The 18,152-nt window shown below is 45.5% G+C and overlaps 1 protein-coding gene and 1 long non-coding RNA gene across 3 annotated transcripts in view; one reads left to right on the top strand and one right to left on the bottom strand.

Moving 5' to 3' along the window:
- Positions 1-18,152, top strand: part of LOC147103388 (uncharacterized) — a 465,903-nt gene that overhangs the window by 53,366 nt on the left and 394,385 nt on the right. The window lies entirely within an intron of this gene.
- LOC147103389 (uncharacterized) overlaps positions 12,049-18,152 on the bottom strand; it is a 40,509-nt gene continuing 34,405 nt past the window's right edge. Inside the window, exon 2 of the long non-coding RNA XR_015072950.1 lies at positions 12,049-12,442. This is a non-coding gene — a long non-coding RNA (uncharacterized LOC147103389). The remainder of the gene's footprint in view (positions 12,443-18,152) is intronic.

Raw genomic sequence — 18,152 nt, forward strand, 5'->3', positions numbered from 1 at the left:
CCTAGAATCACCTCGTATAATACATCTTTTACAGATATAATCCCAGCTTTTATAAAAGCTTGATTAAATAAAACCTCTCCTTCGATGTTGACACACCTGTTCAAAAGTAAGGGCTGTTCTAAAAATTCCTCAGCCCCCTTGGGCATAAACTGCACACTTTTTAAAAATTGGGCCCAAGTCTCTACAACCCCCTTATAAAACCTAGGGAGAAGTTTAATCGATTTCAAAAACATATTATTGTATTCCATATACAATATCCCCTGCCCTCCTATCCCACTTCGTTTTAAAAAATGCTCAAAACAACTCTTCCAAAAACTTATATTTGACTTCACCCATTTGATTCTAAAGGATTTTTTCTTCAAATCAATATCTGGGAAATTGAGTCCTCCCTAATTTCTCTGTCCAATGATGGTATTGTAAGCCACCAAGGCTGGTTTCCCTTCCCATAAAAACCTCACACAAGCCTCTCGGATGGACTTTTCCGCCCACTCAGGAATATCCTCCACCGTCAATAAGTACCATAGCTTAGATAGCAGGAGGGCAGACACCACTGTCGCTCTTCCTTGCACTTTCAACCACCTTCTTTCCCATCTTCCCAAAATCTTTTTAATTTTCATAACCTTCGGTTCCCAATTTAATCGATCCACTTCATCCCTGTCTTTCTTGCACCCCATATGCACCCCCAGAACTTCCAAAACCTCCACCACCTTAAAGGGACATTCCCCCAACCATTCCCCCCTACCACTCCCTGCAACCAGGCATTGGGACTTACTATAATTCACTCTGGTTCCTGAAGCTCTACAATATTCCTCCACTACATCCATAGCTTTCCTCACTGACTCCCCATTTCTCAATGTTAAAGTTGTGTCATCTGCATATTGGTGTATCACCGACACCAGCCCAGAACTGGGTACCACAATCCCAACTACACCTTGTTTCTTTCGCATCATATAACCTCATGGTTCTGCTACCAATGTGTACAACAATGGGGACAGGGGACAACCCTGTCTCACTGATCTCTGTATCGGAAAATACTTGGATAAAAAACCATTACATTTAACACAGCTAAATATGTTTGAACAAAAAATCCTTATCCACTGAATTAAATTTTCCTTGAAACCAAATGCTTCCAAAACCTTCAATAAAAACTCATGAGAGACCCTATCAAAGGCTTTCTCTTGATCTATCTTTAATACATAAGCCTCCCTCACACTCTCTTCCATGAGCTCTATCGCATCTCGGATTGAGACCACAGAGTCTGCGATGTCCCGGCCTATGACTCCATAGGACTGAGAGGGCCAAACGATCTGCGGTAACACCTCCTTCAAACGATTTGCCATAACCCTCGCCAAGATCTTATAATCCACATTTAATAATGTGATGGGCCTCCAATTCTTCAGATCCCGTCTATCCCCTTTATTTTTATATAAGCTAAGCTTATGATCCCTCTCCTCATAGATGGGGCCAGGCTTCCCTCAATTTTAATTTCCTTAAAAACTTCTAAGAGCAATGGACTTAAAATCTCGCAAAATTCTTTATAAAATTCTGCACTTAGTCCATCGGACCCTGGGCTTTTCCCCCCCCCACTTCATTCCAGTTATTGCTACTTTTATTTCCGCTAATCCTACTTCTTTGTCACACATGCTTCTCTCATCCTCCTTTAAACCCTCTTCAATAAAAGCAGTAACCTTCTCCATCGCCAAATTGGAAATGTCTTCTTTAGTATATAACTCTTGATAAAAGCTGCTAGCCGCCTCTAAAATCTCCCCACTTTCATGAATAATCTTCTCCCCAACCTTCAACTCTTCAGTTAACGATAATCTCTGTCGCAGCTTCTCTTGCTCTAGAAAATATCTAGTGCATCTTTCGCCCTCCAATGCATCTCTAGCCTTTGCACGGACAATGGCCCCCTTGCATTTTTCAGCTTGCAATAATTCCCACTCTTCCTTTAGCACCCGGAACTTAGTCTCAGCTCCCTTATCCCCTCCGTCAACTGCTTTACAGACATCCGTAAACCTTTTGTTTACATTCTCTTCTCGACGCTGGTTAGCTGCCGCTCTCTTTTTCCCATAACGTACCGAAAAAACTTTTACCTCATATTTGAAATTATCCCACCAAACTCTTCTTTCTTTCAAGAACAAAGGTTCCTTCCGAGCATTCTTTATTATATTTATAATCCCTTCTTTATAAGCAATTTCTTTCAGGTATCGATTGTTTAAAATCCACACCCCTGAACCGATCTTAACTCTGCTGTTCCTAATTCTAAGAACCAAAGCCGAGTGATCACTAAAAAATACTTTTTTATAATAAATCTCCATCACCTCAGAACTTAACCCTTCCCACATTAACACAAAATCTATTCGGCTCTGTTTTAAAACATCACCCACCCAACCTGATCAGGAGAACTCCCTTTTTATGGGGTTCCGGTCCCTCCATAAGTCTCTCAAATTTAAATTTGCCATCATTTTTATAATCATCCCTCTGGAGTTATCATCCTTAAAGGTCATCTGGGCTGAAATGTCCATCCGAGATAAGAATACATTAAAATCCCCCACTATACAAGGATTTTCCACCTCTGCCGCTTCAGTGAATAACCCCCGAAAAAACTCGCGACGCTTGCAATGGTCGTTCGGTGCATAGATATTAAAAAGATCACAATTAAATCCCTCCATTTTTACCCTTAGCCGTAAAAATCTCCCCTCAGCGTCCTTGTCCATTAAGGCAACGTACTCTTTTATGGACGGACTCACCAAAACAGCCACCCCTCTACGGTTATTGTTTGCACAACTCGCAAACACCTCTCCCTTCCAAACCTTCTGAACTCTTTCTAGGATATCCTCATCCCAAAAGGTTTCTTGCAGACACAACAAGTCCGTACCTTTAAAACCCTGCAGCAACTGCTGCAATTTCTTCTCACCCCTCAGTCCATTCACATTAATCGAGACCAATGTAATCATGGCTCCAAAGAAGGGAAGTATGCCTGATAATCTCCCCATCATTTAATCTCTGGCCCTTCCCTTCTCACATGCTCCTTCCCAACTTCCCGGCCAGCTGTTGCTTTTTCCTGCAGCCTCCGGCTCTTTTTCCCCTCCTGTTTGACCCCTCCCTGCTGTTTCAGCCTCTCCCTTGCATTAAGTTTGGGCCCAGGAGCTGCCCTTCCTCCCTCCTTCTGCCCCTCACTAACCTTTCCCTTTCCACATGATGCCACCCCACCCCCAACTTCCATGTCTCTGTCCCCCTCTAATTCCTCACACTCAAGCTCTTCTGCAACCCCCTGTGCCTGCTCCCCGTCAGATACATAATCCTGCTCCCCGTCAAATACTTCATCTCCCACAGAGTCTTCCTGCTATCGCAGTTTCTCCAACTGTGCCGCTCCCTTCGACCACATCTCCACCTCTGACCCTTTCACCTTGTTCCCTCACTCCATGGGACAATGGCGCACCTAAATTGTTCCCTTCTGACGTCTCTATCTTGCCAATCCCATCCTGCTGTTCCTTTAAGGCTCCTGCCTCTTGCTCCCTCTCCCCATCCTGCCCCCTCCAGCTCACCAAGATATCCAACTCCCCGCCTCTCCCCAGAGCACCCACATCCACCACACACCCCGCTCCCGCCTCCTCTCCCCCCGCAGCCACCAGACTCCCCAGGGGGAGCCAAACCGCACTAAGGCTCGAGTCTGCACTCGACCCTCGCTGCCCGCTGCTGTCTTTGTTCCCCTCCACAGCACTCAGCGTGTTTTCCGCCATCTCCATCCCGTCCTCCGCTCCACCAACCTCTGCCTCTTCCTGTGCTCCTTTCTCCTTCATTTTACCGGCTGTGTCCTCTGACTGCACCGCTCCTCCGGCCGTTCCACTCTCATCTCCTTCTCCTTCTCCCATCTCCTCATCACTCATATTGCTCCCTTCTGCCACACACTCACAGCGGGTGGGGCCTTTGTGACACACCCCATAGCTCTCCGCCTTGCAGCTCCGAGCAATATGTCCCGACTCACCGCAATTGTAACAATACAAATCTGGACAATTTCTTAAGAGATTTTCATGTCCCAGACAATAGTAGCACACCTTTACTTGGTTATCGTGCAGCACACGAAAGTACTGCACTCCTTCCAGTGTCTCGAACTTCATACTGTACGGCAAAGACCTCACCCCCTCTGGGAACCGCACCTTTACATACCGGGTTCCGTCTGCTACCCGTGTTCCCAGATAGTACCTCCTCTTTATTTCAGAACAGATTTTAATGTCCCACGACTCCAACTTTTTGCTCAGCACTTCATCCTCAATGTACACTGGCTAGTTCAAAAATGAAACCACCACCTCCTCTGAATATAGCAGAGTCACCTCCAAGAATTTCTCACCAACTTTCAGACTGAGTAGCAGTTTTTTCACCTCCTCACGGCCACTGACCGTCACCTCAAATCCCACATTCAGTTTGGTCGGCAGGCAAAGCAGCTTCCCTCACCACAGTCCTCATGAACCGCCTGGATAATATCCCAGGCTCGAATCTTCTTATCTTCACACTGCACCACCACCGTGTTTTCTTTACCAAACCTCCTGGGGTCCCGGCCCAAATCTTTGGGCCTTCTTTTTACCTTTCCCACCACAGTTTCTTCCCTAATTAAATTCCTCTCGGGAACACTGTCCTCCGAGGGGCCTGGCTCTCTGGACCCCTCAGCAGCCATCTGGCTGTTTTTTGTGGGCTTAAAAGGCCCTAAAACCTGAAAACAAAACCCCAAAACCCACCACCAACTTTTTACAAAACTCCCTCCAACACCCAGCTGCAATTAGGCAACCAGTAACACCTGGCTCACTCCTAGCCCCTCCCACCTAGAGAGTGCTGCCCACTGAGCCACTGGACTTCATGCTCGCTGTTTTCCTTGCTCATAAATACATTACAGGCCTTCTGCAAGTTCCTATGGCCATTAACAAACCCTTAATAAAGAGGTGTTTCATTGAATCATAGAAATTTACACAACAGAAGGAGGCCATTCAGCCCATCTTGTCCGTGCTGGCCGACAAAGAGCTCTCCAGCCTAATCTCACTTTCGAGCACTTGGTCCGTAGCCCTGTAGGTTACGGCACTTCAAGTGCATATCCAAGTACTTTTTAAATGTGATGAGGGTTTCTGCCTCTACCACCCTTTCAGACAGTGAGTTCCAGACCCCCACCACCCTCTGGGTGTAAAAATGTCTCCTCGAATCCCCTCTAAACCTCTGACCAATTACTTTATATCTGTGCCCCCTGGTTATTGACCCTTCTGCTAAGGGAAATAGGTCCTTCCTATCCACTCTGTCTAGGCCCCTCATAATTTTATACACCTCAATCAAGTCTCCCCTCAGCCTCATCTGTTCCAAAGAAAACAACCCCAGCCTATCCAATCTTTCCTCACAGCTAAAATTCCCCAGCCCAGGCAGCATCCTCGTAAATCTCCTCTGCACCCCCTCGAGTGCAATCACATCCTTCCTGTAATGTGGTGACCAGAACTGCACTGTTTATGCTACTCTCCTCACACCAACCAGCAAAGTTAGTCTAATGGTAATAACTGAAGGAAAGTCCCATACCACTTTTGCTTCCCAGTTTAGCTGCCTCTACTTTTTTATTGCCATCAGCAGCCCAGGCGAAACATGCCCCAACATTGTTCTGCAGCAAAGAGTTCGGTGCTATTGGAATGATAGTCTTTTTTTTCTAAATTATGTAATAGCTGAGAGATTTCTTGCTGCACAGACCACTCCTCCAATGACTAAATCCCAGGATGAGTCCAGTTATTGTACACAGTAGAAACAGGTAGATGTCCTTTAGGTACCTGCTAGCAGCATCGATTACAGCTATTACACACACACACTCTCACAATCCTCTCACATGCACTCTCACAATCCTCTCACATGCACTCTCACAATCCCCTCACATACACTCTCAATCCTCTCACATACACTCTCACAATCCCCTCACATGCACTCTCACAATCCCCTCACATACACTCTCACAATCCCCTCACATACACTCTCACAATCCTCTCACATACACTCTCACAATCCTCTCACATACACTCTCACAATCCCCTCACATACACTCTCACAATCCCCTCACATACACTCTCACAATCCCCTCACATACACTCTCACAATCCTCTCACATACACTCTCACAATCCCCTCACATACACTCTCACAATCCCCTCACATACACTCTCACAATCCTCTCACATACACTCTCACAATCCTCTCACATACACTCTCACAATCCTCTCACATACACTCTCACAATCCCCTCACATACACTCTCACAATCCCCTCACATACACTCTCACAATCCTCTCACATACACTCTCACAATCCCCTCACATACACTCTCACAATCCCCTCACATACATTCTCACAATCCCCTCACATACACTCTCACAATCCTCTCACATACATTCTCACAATCCCCTCACATACACTCTCACAATCCCCTCACATACACTCTCACAATCCCCTCACATACACTCTCACAATCCCCTCACATACACTCTCACAATCCCCTCACATACACTCTCACAATCCCGTCACATACACTCTCACAATCCTCACACATACACTCTCACAATCCTCGCACATACACTCTCACAATCCCCTCACATATTGATGCGCCATCAATTACTCAAAAGACTGAGGTTGAGCGAGTAACAATCAGGCTTTTATTAACTAAAGAATGAAGGTCTTGTCTCGAGTGGTCGACCCGTCCAGAATACTAAGGGACTGGGAGGTAGTCACTTATATACCTGGAATAGTGGGAGGAGTCAGCCGAGGCATGTCCAGACCTGTACCTAGTGGAATACACATACAGACACAGACAGGTATGACAGTGGTTTACCACACATACACTCTCACAATCCTCACACATACACTCTCACAATCCTCTCACATACACTCTCACAATCCTCTCGCATACACTCTCACAATCCCCTCACATACACTCTCACAAACCCCTCACATACACTCTCACAATCCCCTCACATACACTCTCACAATCCTCACACATACACTCTCACAATCCTCACACATACACTCTCACAATCCTCTCACATACACTCTCACAATCCTCACACATACACTCTCACAATCCTCTCACATACACTCTCACAATCCTCACACATACACTCTCACAATCCTCTCACATACACACTCACAATCCTCCCACATACACTCTCACAATCCTCTCATATACACTCTCACAATCCTCTCACATACACTCTCACAATCCTCTCACATACACTCTCACAATCCTCTCACATACACTCTCACAATCCCCTCACATACACTCACACTCTCACAATCCTCTCACATACTCTCACAATCCTCTCACATACATTCTCACTCTCACAATCCTCTCACATACACTCTCACGCTCACAATCCTCTCACATACACTCGCACAATCCTCTCACATACACTCTCACAATCCTCTCACATACACTCTCACAATCCCCTCACATACACTCTCACTCTCACAATCCTCTCACATACACTCTCACAATCCTCTCACATACACTCTCACAATCCTCTCACATACACTCTCACAATCCCCTCACATACACTCTCACAATCCCCTCACATACACTCTCACAATCCCCTCACATACACTCTCACAATCCTCTCACATACACACTCACAATCCCCTCATACACACTCACAATCCTCTCACATACACACTCACAATCCCCTCACATACACTCTCACAATCCCCTCACATACACTCTCACAATCCTCTCACATACACACTCACAATCCCCTCACATACACTCTCACAATCCCCTCACATACACTCTCACAATCCTCTCACATACACACTCACAATCCCCTCACGTACACTCTCACAATCCCCTCACATACACTCTCACAATCCCCTCACATACACTCTCACAATCCTCTCACATACACACTCACAATCCCCTCACATACACTCTCACAATCCCCTCACATACACTCTCACAATCCCCTCACATACACTCTCACAATCCCCTCACATACACTCTCACAATCCTCCCACACACACTCTCACAATCCCCTCACATACACTCTCACAATCCCCTCACATACACTCTCAATCCTCTCACATACACTCTCACAATCCTCTCACATACACTCTCACAATCCCCTCACATGCACTCTCACAATCCCCTCACATACACTCTCACAATCCCCTCACATACACTCTCACAATCCCCTCACATACACTCTCACAATCCTCTCACATACACTCTCACAATCCCCTCACATACACTCTCACAATCCCCTCACATACACTCTCACAATCCCCTCACATACACTCTCACAATCCCCTCACATACACTCTCACAATCCCCTCACATACACTCTCACAATCCCGTCACATACACTCTCACAATCCTCACACATACACTCTCACAATCCTCGCACATACACTCTCACAATCCCCTCACATATTGATGCGCCATCAATTACTCAAAAGACTGAGGTTGAGCGAGTAACAATCAGGCTTTTATTAACTAAAGAATGAAGGTCTTGTCTCGAGTGGTCGACCCGTCCAGAATACTAAGGGACTGGGAGGTAGTCACTTATATACCTGGAATAGTGGGAGGAGTCAGCCGAGGCATGTCCAGACCTGTACCTAGTGGAATACACATACAGACACAGACAGGTATGACAGTGGTTTACCACACATACACTCTCACAATCCTCACACATACACTCTCACAATCCTCTCACATACACTCTCACAATCCTCTCACATACACTCTCACAATCCCCTCACATACACTCTCACAATCCCCTCACATACACTCTCACAAACCCCTCACATACACTCTCACAATCCCCTCACATACACTCTCACAATCCTCACACATACACTCTCACAATCCTCACACATACACTCTCACAATCCTCTCACATACACTCTCACAATCCTCACACATACACTCTCACAATCCTCTCACATACACACTCACAATCCTCCCACATACTCTCACAATCCTCTCATATACACTCTCACAATCCCCTCACATACACTCACACTCTCACAATCCTCTCACATACACTCTCACAATCCTCTCACATACATTCTCACTCTCACAATCCTCTCACATACACTCTCACGCTCACAATCCTCTCACATACACTCGCACAATCCTCTCACATACACTCTCACAATCCTCTCACATACACTCTCACAATCCCCTCACATACACTCTCACTCTCACAATCCTCTCACATACGCTCTCACAATCCTCTCACATACACTCTCACAATCCTCTCACATACACTCTCACAATCCCCTCACATACACTCTCACAATCCCCTCACATACACTCTCACAATCCCCACATACACTCTCACAATCCTCTCACATACACACTCACAATCCCCTCACATACACTCTCACAATCCTCTCACATACACACTCACAATCCCCTCACATACACTCTCACAATCCCCTCACATACACTCTCACAATCCTCTCACATACACACTCACAATCCCCTCACATACACTCTCACAATCCCCTCACATACACTCTCACAATCCTCTCACATACACACTCACAATCCCCTCACATACACTCTCACAATCCCCTCACATACACTCTCACAATCCCCTCACATACACTCTCACAATCCCCTCACATACACTCTCACAATCCTCCCACACACTCTCACAATCCCCTCACATACACTCTCACAATCCCCTCACATACACTCTCAATCCTCTCACATACACTCTCACAATCCTCTCACATACACTCTCACAATCCCCTCACATGCACTCTCACAATCCCCTCACATACACTCTCACAATCCCCTCACATACACTCTCACAATCCCCTCACATACACTCTCACAATCCTCTCACATACACTCTCACATACACTCTCACAATCCCCTCACATACACTCTCACAATCCCCTCACATACACTCTCACAATCCCCTCACATACACTCTCACAATCCCCTCACATACACTCTCACAATCCTCTCACATACACTCTCACAATCCTCTCACATACACTCTCACAATCCCCTCACATACACTCTCACAATCCCCTCACATACACTCTCACAATCCCCTCACATACACTCTCACAATCCTCACACATACACTCTCACAATCCTCTCACATACACTCTCACAATCCTCTCACATACACTCTCACAATCCTCTCACATACACTCTCACAATCCCCTCACATACACTCTCACAATCCCCTCACATACACTCTCACAATCCCCTCACATACACTCTCACAATCCCCTCACATACGCTCTCAATCCTCTCACATACACTCTCACAATCCCCTCACATACACTCTCACAATCCCCTCACATACACTCTCACAATCCTCTCACATACACTCTGACAATCCCCTCACATACACTCTCACAATCCTCTCACATACACTCTCACAATCCTCTCACATACACTCTCACAATCCTCTCACATACACTCTCACAATCCCCTCACATACACTCTCACAATCCTCTCACACACACTCTCACAATCCTCTCACATACACTCTCACAATCCTCTCACATACACTCTCACAATCCTCTCACATACACTCTCACAATCCCCTCACATACACTCTCACAATCCCCTCACATACACTTTCACTCTCACAATCCTCTCACATACACTCTCACAATCCTCTCACATACACTCTCACGCTCACAATCCTCACATACACTCTCACAATCCTCTCACATACACTCTCACGCTCACAATCCCCTCACATACACTCTCACAATCCTCTCACATACACTCTCACAATCCTCTCACATACACTCTCACAATCCCCTCACATACACTCTCACAATCCTCTCACATACACTCTCACAATCCCCTCACATACACTCTCACAATCCTCTCACATACACTCTCACAATCCCCTCACATACACTCTCACAATCCCCTCACATACACTCTCACAATCCTCACACATACACTCTCACAATCCTCACACATACACTCTCACAATCCTCTCACATACACTCTCACAATCCTCACACATACACTCTCACAATCCTCTCACATACACTCTCACAATCCTCTCACATACACTCTCACAATCCTCTCACATACACTCTCACAATCCTCTCATATACACTCTCACAATCCTCTCACATACACTCTCACAATCCTCTCACATACACTCTCACAATCCTCTCACATACACTCTCATGCTCACAATCCTCTCACATACACTCTCACGCTCACAATCCTCTCACATACACTCTCTCACTCACAATCCTCTCACATACACTCTCACAATCCTCTCACATACACTCTCTCACTCACAATCCTCTCACATATACTCTCACACTCACAATCCTCTTATACGCTCACAATCTGCTCACTCTCACACTCATAATCATCTCACAATCCTCTCAGATACTCTTTCACACTCACAATCCTCTCACTCTCACATTCACTCCCTGTCACATACTCTCTCATACACATAATTGCCAACAGCTTCTTAATCCCCCAAGTATCACGTCACAATACTACCGTTAGCCCAAAATACTTGGCAAACTGAGACTTGTCGGTGTTCTACATAAGAACATAAGAATTAGGAGCAGGAGTCGGCCATACGGCCCCTTGAGGCTTCTCCGCCATTCAGTAAGATCCTGGCTGATCTTCAACCTCGATTCCACTTTCCTGCCCGATCTCCATGTCCCTTGATTCCCCTAGAGTCCAAAAATCTATTGATCTCAGCCTTGAATATACTCAACGACTCAGCCTCCACAGCCCTTTGGGGCAGAGCATTCCAAAGATTGACAAACGTCTGAGTGAAGAAATTCCTCCTCATCTTAGTCTTAAATGGCCGACCCCTTATCCTGAGACTATGCCCCCTAGTTCTAGACACTCCAGCCAGGGGAAACAACCTCTCAGCATCTACCCTGGCCCAATCTACTCAATCTCTCCTCATAGGACAAACCTCTCATCCCAGGAATCAATCTAGTTGATGTAAGCCCCCAAAGTACGGACCAAGTGATATACATGGTTGACGTCACCAGCTTGTTGTAAGAAAGACAGACCCAATAATTGAAGTCAAAACGGTTTATTCAGGCCTGGGGAGATATGGCTCTTGCGTCCCAACACAAGGCTCCAACTCCACCGAACCTCTTGAGGTTCACACAGTTATACACATTTTCCGAGACCTCCTACTCCAGAGGTCCAATCGATTTAAAAGTCTATACATTAATCACTAACTAGGTGTGTCTAACTTCTACAAGGTAGCCTATAACATAAGTTTCACTTTTCACTGCAGGGGCCTGTGGACCCTCTGATTTCTTGGAAATGAGTCATCAGGACATGTGATTTCTGAGAAACGAGACCCTCTCTCTCTTGACCACTACTGAGTTTCGTTTTTCCAGAAAAGGGTTATGTCAGTGTCTCTTTTTGTAAGTTTCATCTTTCTAAACTGGTATGGTCATTTCTGCAATTAAACATAGAATAATTAGTACATTTCATCTTTGCACATTTTGCTGCCGCAATTGCGTTCTACTAAACGTGCCCTGTTACGCTCATTTTTAAATCTTACTTCACTAGTGAACCTTTGTTGCACCGCCTCTAAGGCAAGTATATCCTTCCTTGGATAAGGAGACCAAAACTGTGCAGTTTTGTTCATCTGAGTATGAAAAATTATTAATGGAAAAAAAGTCTTGAGCCATGCAGATCAAGAAGATCCCAGGTAACAACAGAAAATGCTGGAAAAACTCAGCAGGCCAGGCAACATCCGTGGAGAGAAATTAGAGTCGACGTTTCGGGTCGAAACCCTTTTTCAAAACTGGAAAGGAAATGAAATAGATCGAAAGGCAGGGCTGTGATTGAACAAAAGAAGTGAAGAGACATTAAGAGGTATTCAAAACCAGACGAGATGGTGATCGGACTAGTGGAGACAAAAGACGGCTCAGATTAGGTGTGAAATGTTCTGGCAGAATGAGAGACCGCTGCCATGTGGGAGAGAGGAAAAAAAGGAAAGGGGGGGGGGAGGGAAAAACCAAAACAAAGGGGTGGATAAAAAATATAAGTAAAAATGTAATAGGGACCGAGGTTATGACCTGAAATTGTTGAACTCGATATTGATTCCGGAAGGCTGTAAAGTGCCTAATTGGAAGATGAGGTGCTGTTCCTCGAGTTTACGTTGAGCTTCCATGGAACAATGCAAGAGGCCAAGGATGGTGAGGTCCGAGTGGGAATGGAGCGGTGAAGAAGATCCCAGGGTTTGATCGCTGCTTCATGCTGAGTTAGCTGGGTTGGCATCAGGGAGCGTGACAACTGGTTTCAACAGGGCCAACTGTGGATCTGGTGATCCCTCCCAGGAAATGCAGGCGTGTGGATGTCATTGAGGGCTGGATTGGGCTTGGCTGTGATTTATCCCACAGTCTAATTACCCACTGACGCACACAAAACAACAGGCACTTGGGTAAGGTCCCGATGGGCTTTTGGTGCTCATGAAATTTGACTCTAGCAAGTGCCAGCACCTTGAGGTGAGAAATAAGGGAGAAAATTGGAGAAATAAAAGCGACAATACTTTTACGATAGCAAAATACTGCGGATGCTGGCAATCCGAAATAACAACAGAAAACGCTGGAAAAACTCAGCAGGCCAGGGCAGCATCCGTGGAGAGAGAAACAGAGTTAAAGTTTCAGGTCGAAGACCCTTCATCAGAACTGGAAAAAAAAGCAGGAAAGGGAACAGATTTTAAAGCAAGTTGGGGGCTGGGAAAAGGGGGAGGGGATGAAAGAACAAATGGGAAGGTCAATGATTGGATAGAAAGCAGGAGAGATAAAGAGACATTGAACAATACTCTTCTTTGGTTCAGTCCTGTATACGGCTCGTGTGGAAGATAAACACCAGTATGGGCCTGTTGGGCCGAATGGCCTGTTTCTGTGCTGTAAATACTGTGTAAAAAACCTATTTAGGAAATCTAATTAAAAAGCAATTTTTGTTGAAATTAGTAGTTTCGCTGCATTTTTGATGTGACATCTTTGCCTGGTGATACAAGACAATAAATAATCTCCCCAAAGCGGTAAATGTCTCTTCTTGGGGAGTGGGAATTTTCGAAAACATATTTTAATGTGTCGATGAAATTAAGTTGTGATAGGAAGTTGATTTTGGAAGAGCTGTCTATGTTAAGTACGAGCTCTTTGAAGCCTGGAGTTTTCCCTTTAAGTTTTGATCTCAGGCGACCCCCCCAATCCATTAAACTTAAATAAGATCCACTGAAATGGGTGAGTCGCAGTGCAGATGTTGACTTGGCGTAGTCCTAACATTTTTCATCGGTTTAAGGTTCAAATTTCTTGAAGAATTTAAAAATTGGTATCTTTGCAAGAAGTGGAAAGCCAAGGCAAAGTAAACTGAGTTAATCACAAGCAAGTCTGAACATTAAATCTGTCAAAATAATCATTGCATTTGGATAGTGAAAAGGTCAAGTAAACAGAGGCATGGAATTTGATTGGTGTTCTGTGTTTAGAATGTTAACGATAATGCCCAACATAAATTTATATTTGCTTCATTGTATATAATTCCAAGTAGGCATAACGGCATGATCTGTTTCCAGCAAGTTAATTGCTGAAACTATGATGATCCATTGTAACCTCAGCCTAGCTGTATGATCAATGTGATAAAGATGATCCTTAGCTAATGTTCTAAATCTGTCCTCAAAGCCGCTCTGTAGTTCACACAAGTACTTTACCTAATGTACATTTTGTCTTAATGGTCCTAATTTAAGTAAACAATAAATATAATGCTTAACTCAATGATATTTTCCTATTACAAATGTCCATGATTGTTTCAGCAGGGGAGTTCTGGCCAATATTTACCCCTCAATCAATATCTTGCATTGTGTACCATCGACAAGATGCACTGCAGCAACTCGCCAAGGCTTCTTCGGCAGCACCTCCCAAACCCGCGACCTCTTCCACCTAGAAGGACAAGGGCAGCAGGCGCACGGGAACACCACCACCTCCAAGTTCCCCTCCAAGCCAAGCACCATCCTGACTTAGAAGTATATCGCCGTTCCTTCATCGCCGCTGGGTCAAAATCCTGGAACTCCCTCCCTAACAGCACTGTGGGAGTACCTTCACCACACGGACTGCAGCGGTTCAAGAAGGCGGCTCACCACCACCTTCTCAAGGGCAATTAGGGATGGGCAATAAATGCTGGCCTTGCCAGCGACGCCCACATCCCATAAGCGAATAAAAGAAAAACGAAAGCAGATTACCTGGTCATTATCACATTGCTGTTTGTGGGAGCTTGCTGTGCGCAAATTGGCTGCCGCGTTTCCTACATTACAACAGTGACTACACTTCAAAAAAAGTATTTCATTGGCTGTAAAGCGCTTTAGGACGTCCTGAGGTCGTGAAAGGTGCTATATAAATGCAAGTTTTTTTTCCAAAAAATGTGTGTTACTTTAAGTGTCTATTAAAGGTGCATTATTGCCATGAGTTTTCTTTTGGGAGAATAGAAATGACTCCACAACACACAACATGAATATAGTTAGAGGTAGATTGGCAACAGCAACAGTTCTCTGCTTTGATTTTGCTTTGACCCGTACCCTTGGAAAATATACAAGAAAAGTGGAAAAATATCAAAAGCTAATGTGCAAATGGAGTGGATTTCATTGCCATTGGTGTTTTCAGCTCCCCCCCACTCCCCCAGCAACTGGCTGTGATTACCTGCAGGGTTTTCTAAGTGAAAATCCAGGCGGCATTAGTCAAGTCGGGATAGATGTTAAACACATTAAAGGACAATGGCCGAAGGACGTTTAAATGTTCCATTCCAGTTATCGCTAGTTTTAAATTTTCTTTGGGTTAGAATGTCGACACTTTAGGACGTGCTTTGAGAAAATAACAGCCTATAAATTTGTCCGCACAGCACCCACTGTTCGGGCGCCAACAGGACTGCTAAGCCCCCCGGTATGGCAGGCAGGGAACGAGTGCATATTCCCAGCCAGAAGTGCGCTCCCTGCCAAACTGGTGAAGGAAAAAAACTAGGCAGCCAAGGCCCCCGCCTCAAAGAGGCAGTTAGCCCCTTTGCATATGCAAATAAGAAGCCTAACGCCTGTTTGCTGCCCCCACTTCAAGACTGGTTTGTCCTGAGGCAACTGGACCGTGCCAACTTCGGCTGCAGTTAAGAAAAGCAGCCCTTGGGACGGCCTGCGACCAACAAGGTACATTTTTCAAATGTACTTGCCTGAATGTGGGGACTGGGGGAGCCAGAGTGCTCCTCCTGACCCCACATTTAAAGAAAGCTTGTTTCAGTTCTGTCCCCACCTCTGATCGCCACTGCTCCCTACCGCGGCCTCCAATCCTATCCCACCTTCCCAACCTCCAATCCTACCCCACCCTGACCTCCTTCCCCGCCTTCACTTCCTGAGGGTCGCTGCGACATTGGCAGGGCCCCGATCTAGGTTTTCTCATTGCAGGCTCCAGTTCGCGCCACACTGGATCCATTGTAATGAGCTTCGAGGCCCAAGGCTGCGATCGATAGATTTTTTGGGCTCTGGAGGAATTGAGGGATCTGGGGATCGGGCGGGAAAGTGGAGTGGAGGTCGAAGATCAGCCATGATCTTATTGAATGGCGGAGCAGGCTCGAGGAGCGTATGGCCGACTCCTGCTCCTAATTCTTATTAATGTTATTATTGGGGGACAACTCGGGCCTCACTATTCAGGCGCAGGGCATGTACCCTGCACCACCTCCAACCCCCTGCGTGCCCACTAATGGGCCTACCTAAATTTCTACCCCAATATGCTCTTTTGTTCCCTGTTGTTGAGATCTTACATGCCCCATTTGTCATGTAGACATCTATTAAGGGACACCTTTTAGTGCTCGCTGCTACAGGAGATATTGACATTTCATTCATCGTTGTCCCTTTCTTTTCCAGAAAGATTCCCCACCAAAAGAGAGTGCCTCAAGTAACTGATTATTATTGACACTTTGGAAAGTCTCTGCTTTACCTTAGCTATGATTGCAGTTAAGTTGAAATGTCACTCATCTTTATAGCATGGTTAGCTCAATCTGCACCCAACTGAAAAAGCTGCCATTTACAATGCTGCTGTGCCTATCTCAGTGAGCAAATGAACACCGTCTTCCCTGTCACCGGCAAACAGTTCCTCTCCTTCTTAGATCAAGACTCCTGCATCACCAGCACTAATAATGGTTGTCCTTCATGACAAGAATTCTGCCGCAGTGAGCCTGTCTTGGCATTTGATGTGTATTATCAATCGCAGGTGAAGCTTGTTCAGTTCCTTCACATGGTGCCTGCAGCAAATCTTTCCTTCAAGGCCATACAAGAATGTTGGCATCATACTTTGGCCCTCAAGGTGATGACATCTTGTTCGTGTAGATGGCTGCACGATGAGCTTGCCTTTTTAATACATATTTCTTGATCGCTGAGCATATAATTAGAAAGCAGGCTTCCCAGATAGGTAAACTGAGACATGAGGGCCAGCCTTTCCATCACCAACACAACAGCTGTCCAATACTGGCTCGTCCACCCTCAACACAGCCTGACCCCTTCTCAGATACCAGCTACTCCATCACAGAAAACAATCTTGGTTGCTGTGGCTCCAGCCAAAGATTTCACAAATAGAAAGAACAAATTTGCCTTTATATAGCTCTCTCCCTGAACCCAGGACGTGCTAAAGCGCTTCACAAGCAGTGAAGTGCTTTTGAAGTGTAGTCACTGTAGGGAAATACAGCTGCCAATTTGTGCACAGCAAGCTCCCACAAATAGCAATGTGATAAGTCAGTAGATCAAATGTTTCAGTGGTGTTGGTTGAGGGATAATTATTGGACAGGACACAAAAGAGTTCCATCTGCCTTCGGTCACCATCTTTTTCACCATTTATGTGCTAACCCTTCAGTCATACCAGCTGGAAGCATAGGCTCCACATGCAATCTGACAACATCCTGCTCTGCCACTCTACCAAAGGCTGTAGTTATGTTATTCAACGGCCTGCACAATGCAAAACCTTGGATCAGACAAAGGTTCTTCCAAGTTACTGTGGGGAATATCAAAGCCATCGTCTTCAGATCCAGTCAGCTCCTGTTTCTGGCCTTGACTCCACTAATCTCCTCAGTTGCCAGCATAGGTTGAATCAGCAGGGGTGCAGGACATGCCTGTACTGCTCAACCCCACG

Source organism: Somniosus microcephalus, chromosome 20, assembly GCF_052327205.1.
Source record: "Somniosus microcephalus isolate GS21.2 chromosome 20, FLI_Smic_1.0, whole genome shotgun sequence".
NCBI classification, from domain to species: Eukaryota; Metazoa; Chordata; class Chondrichthyes; order Squaliformes; family Somniosidae; genus Somniosus; species Somniosus microcephalus.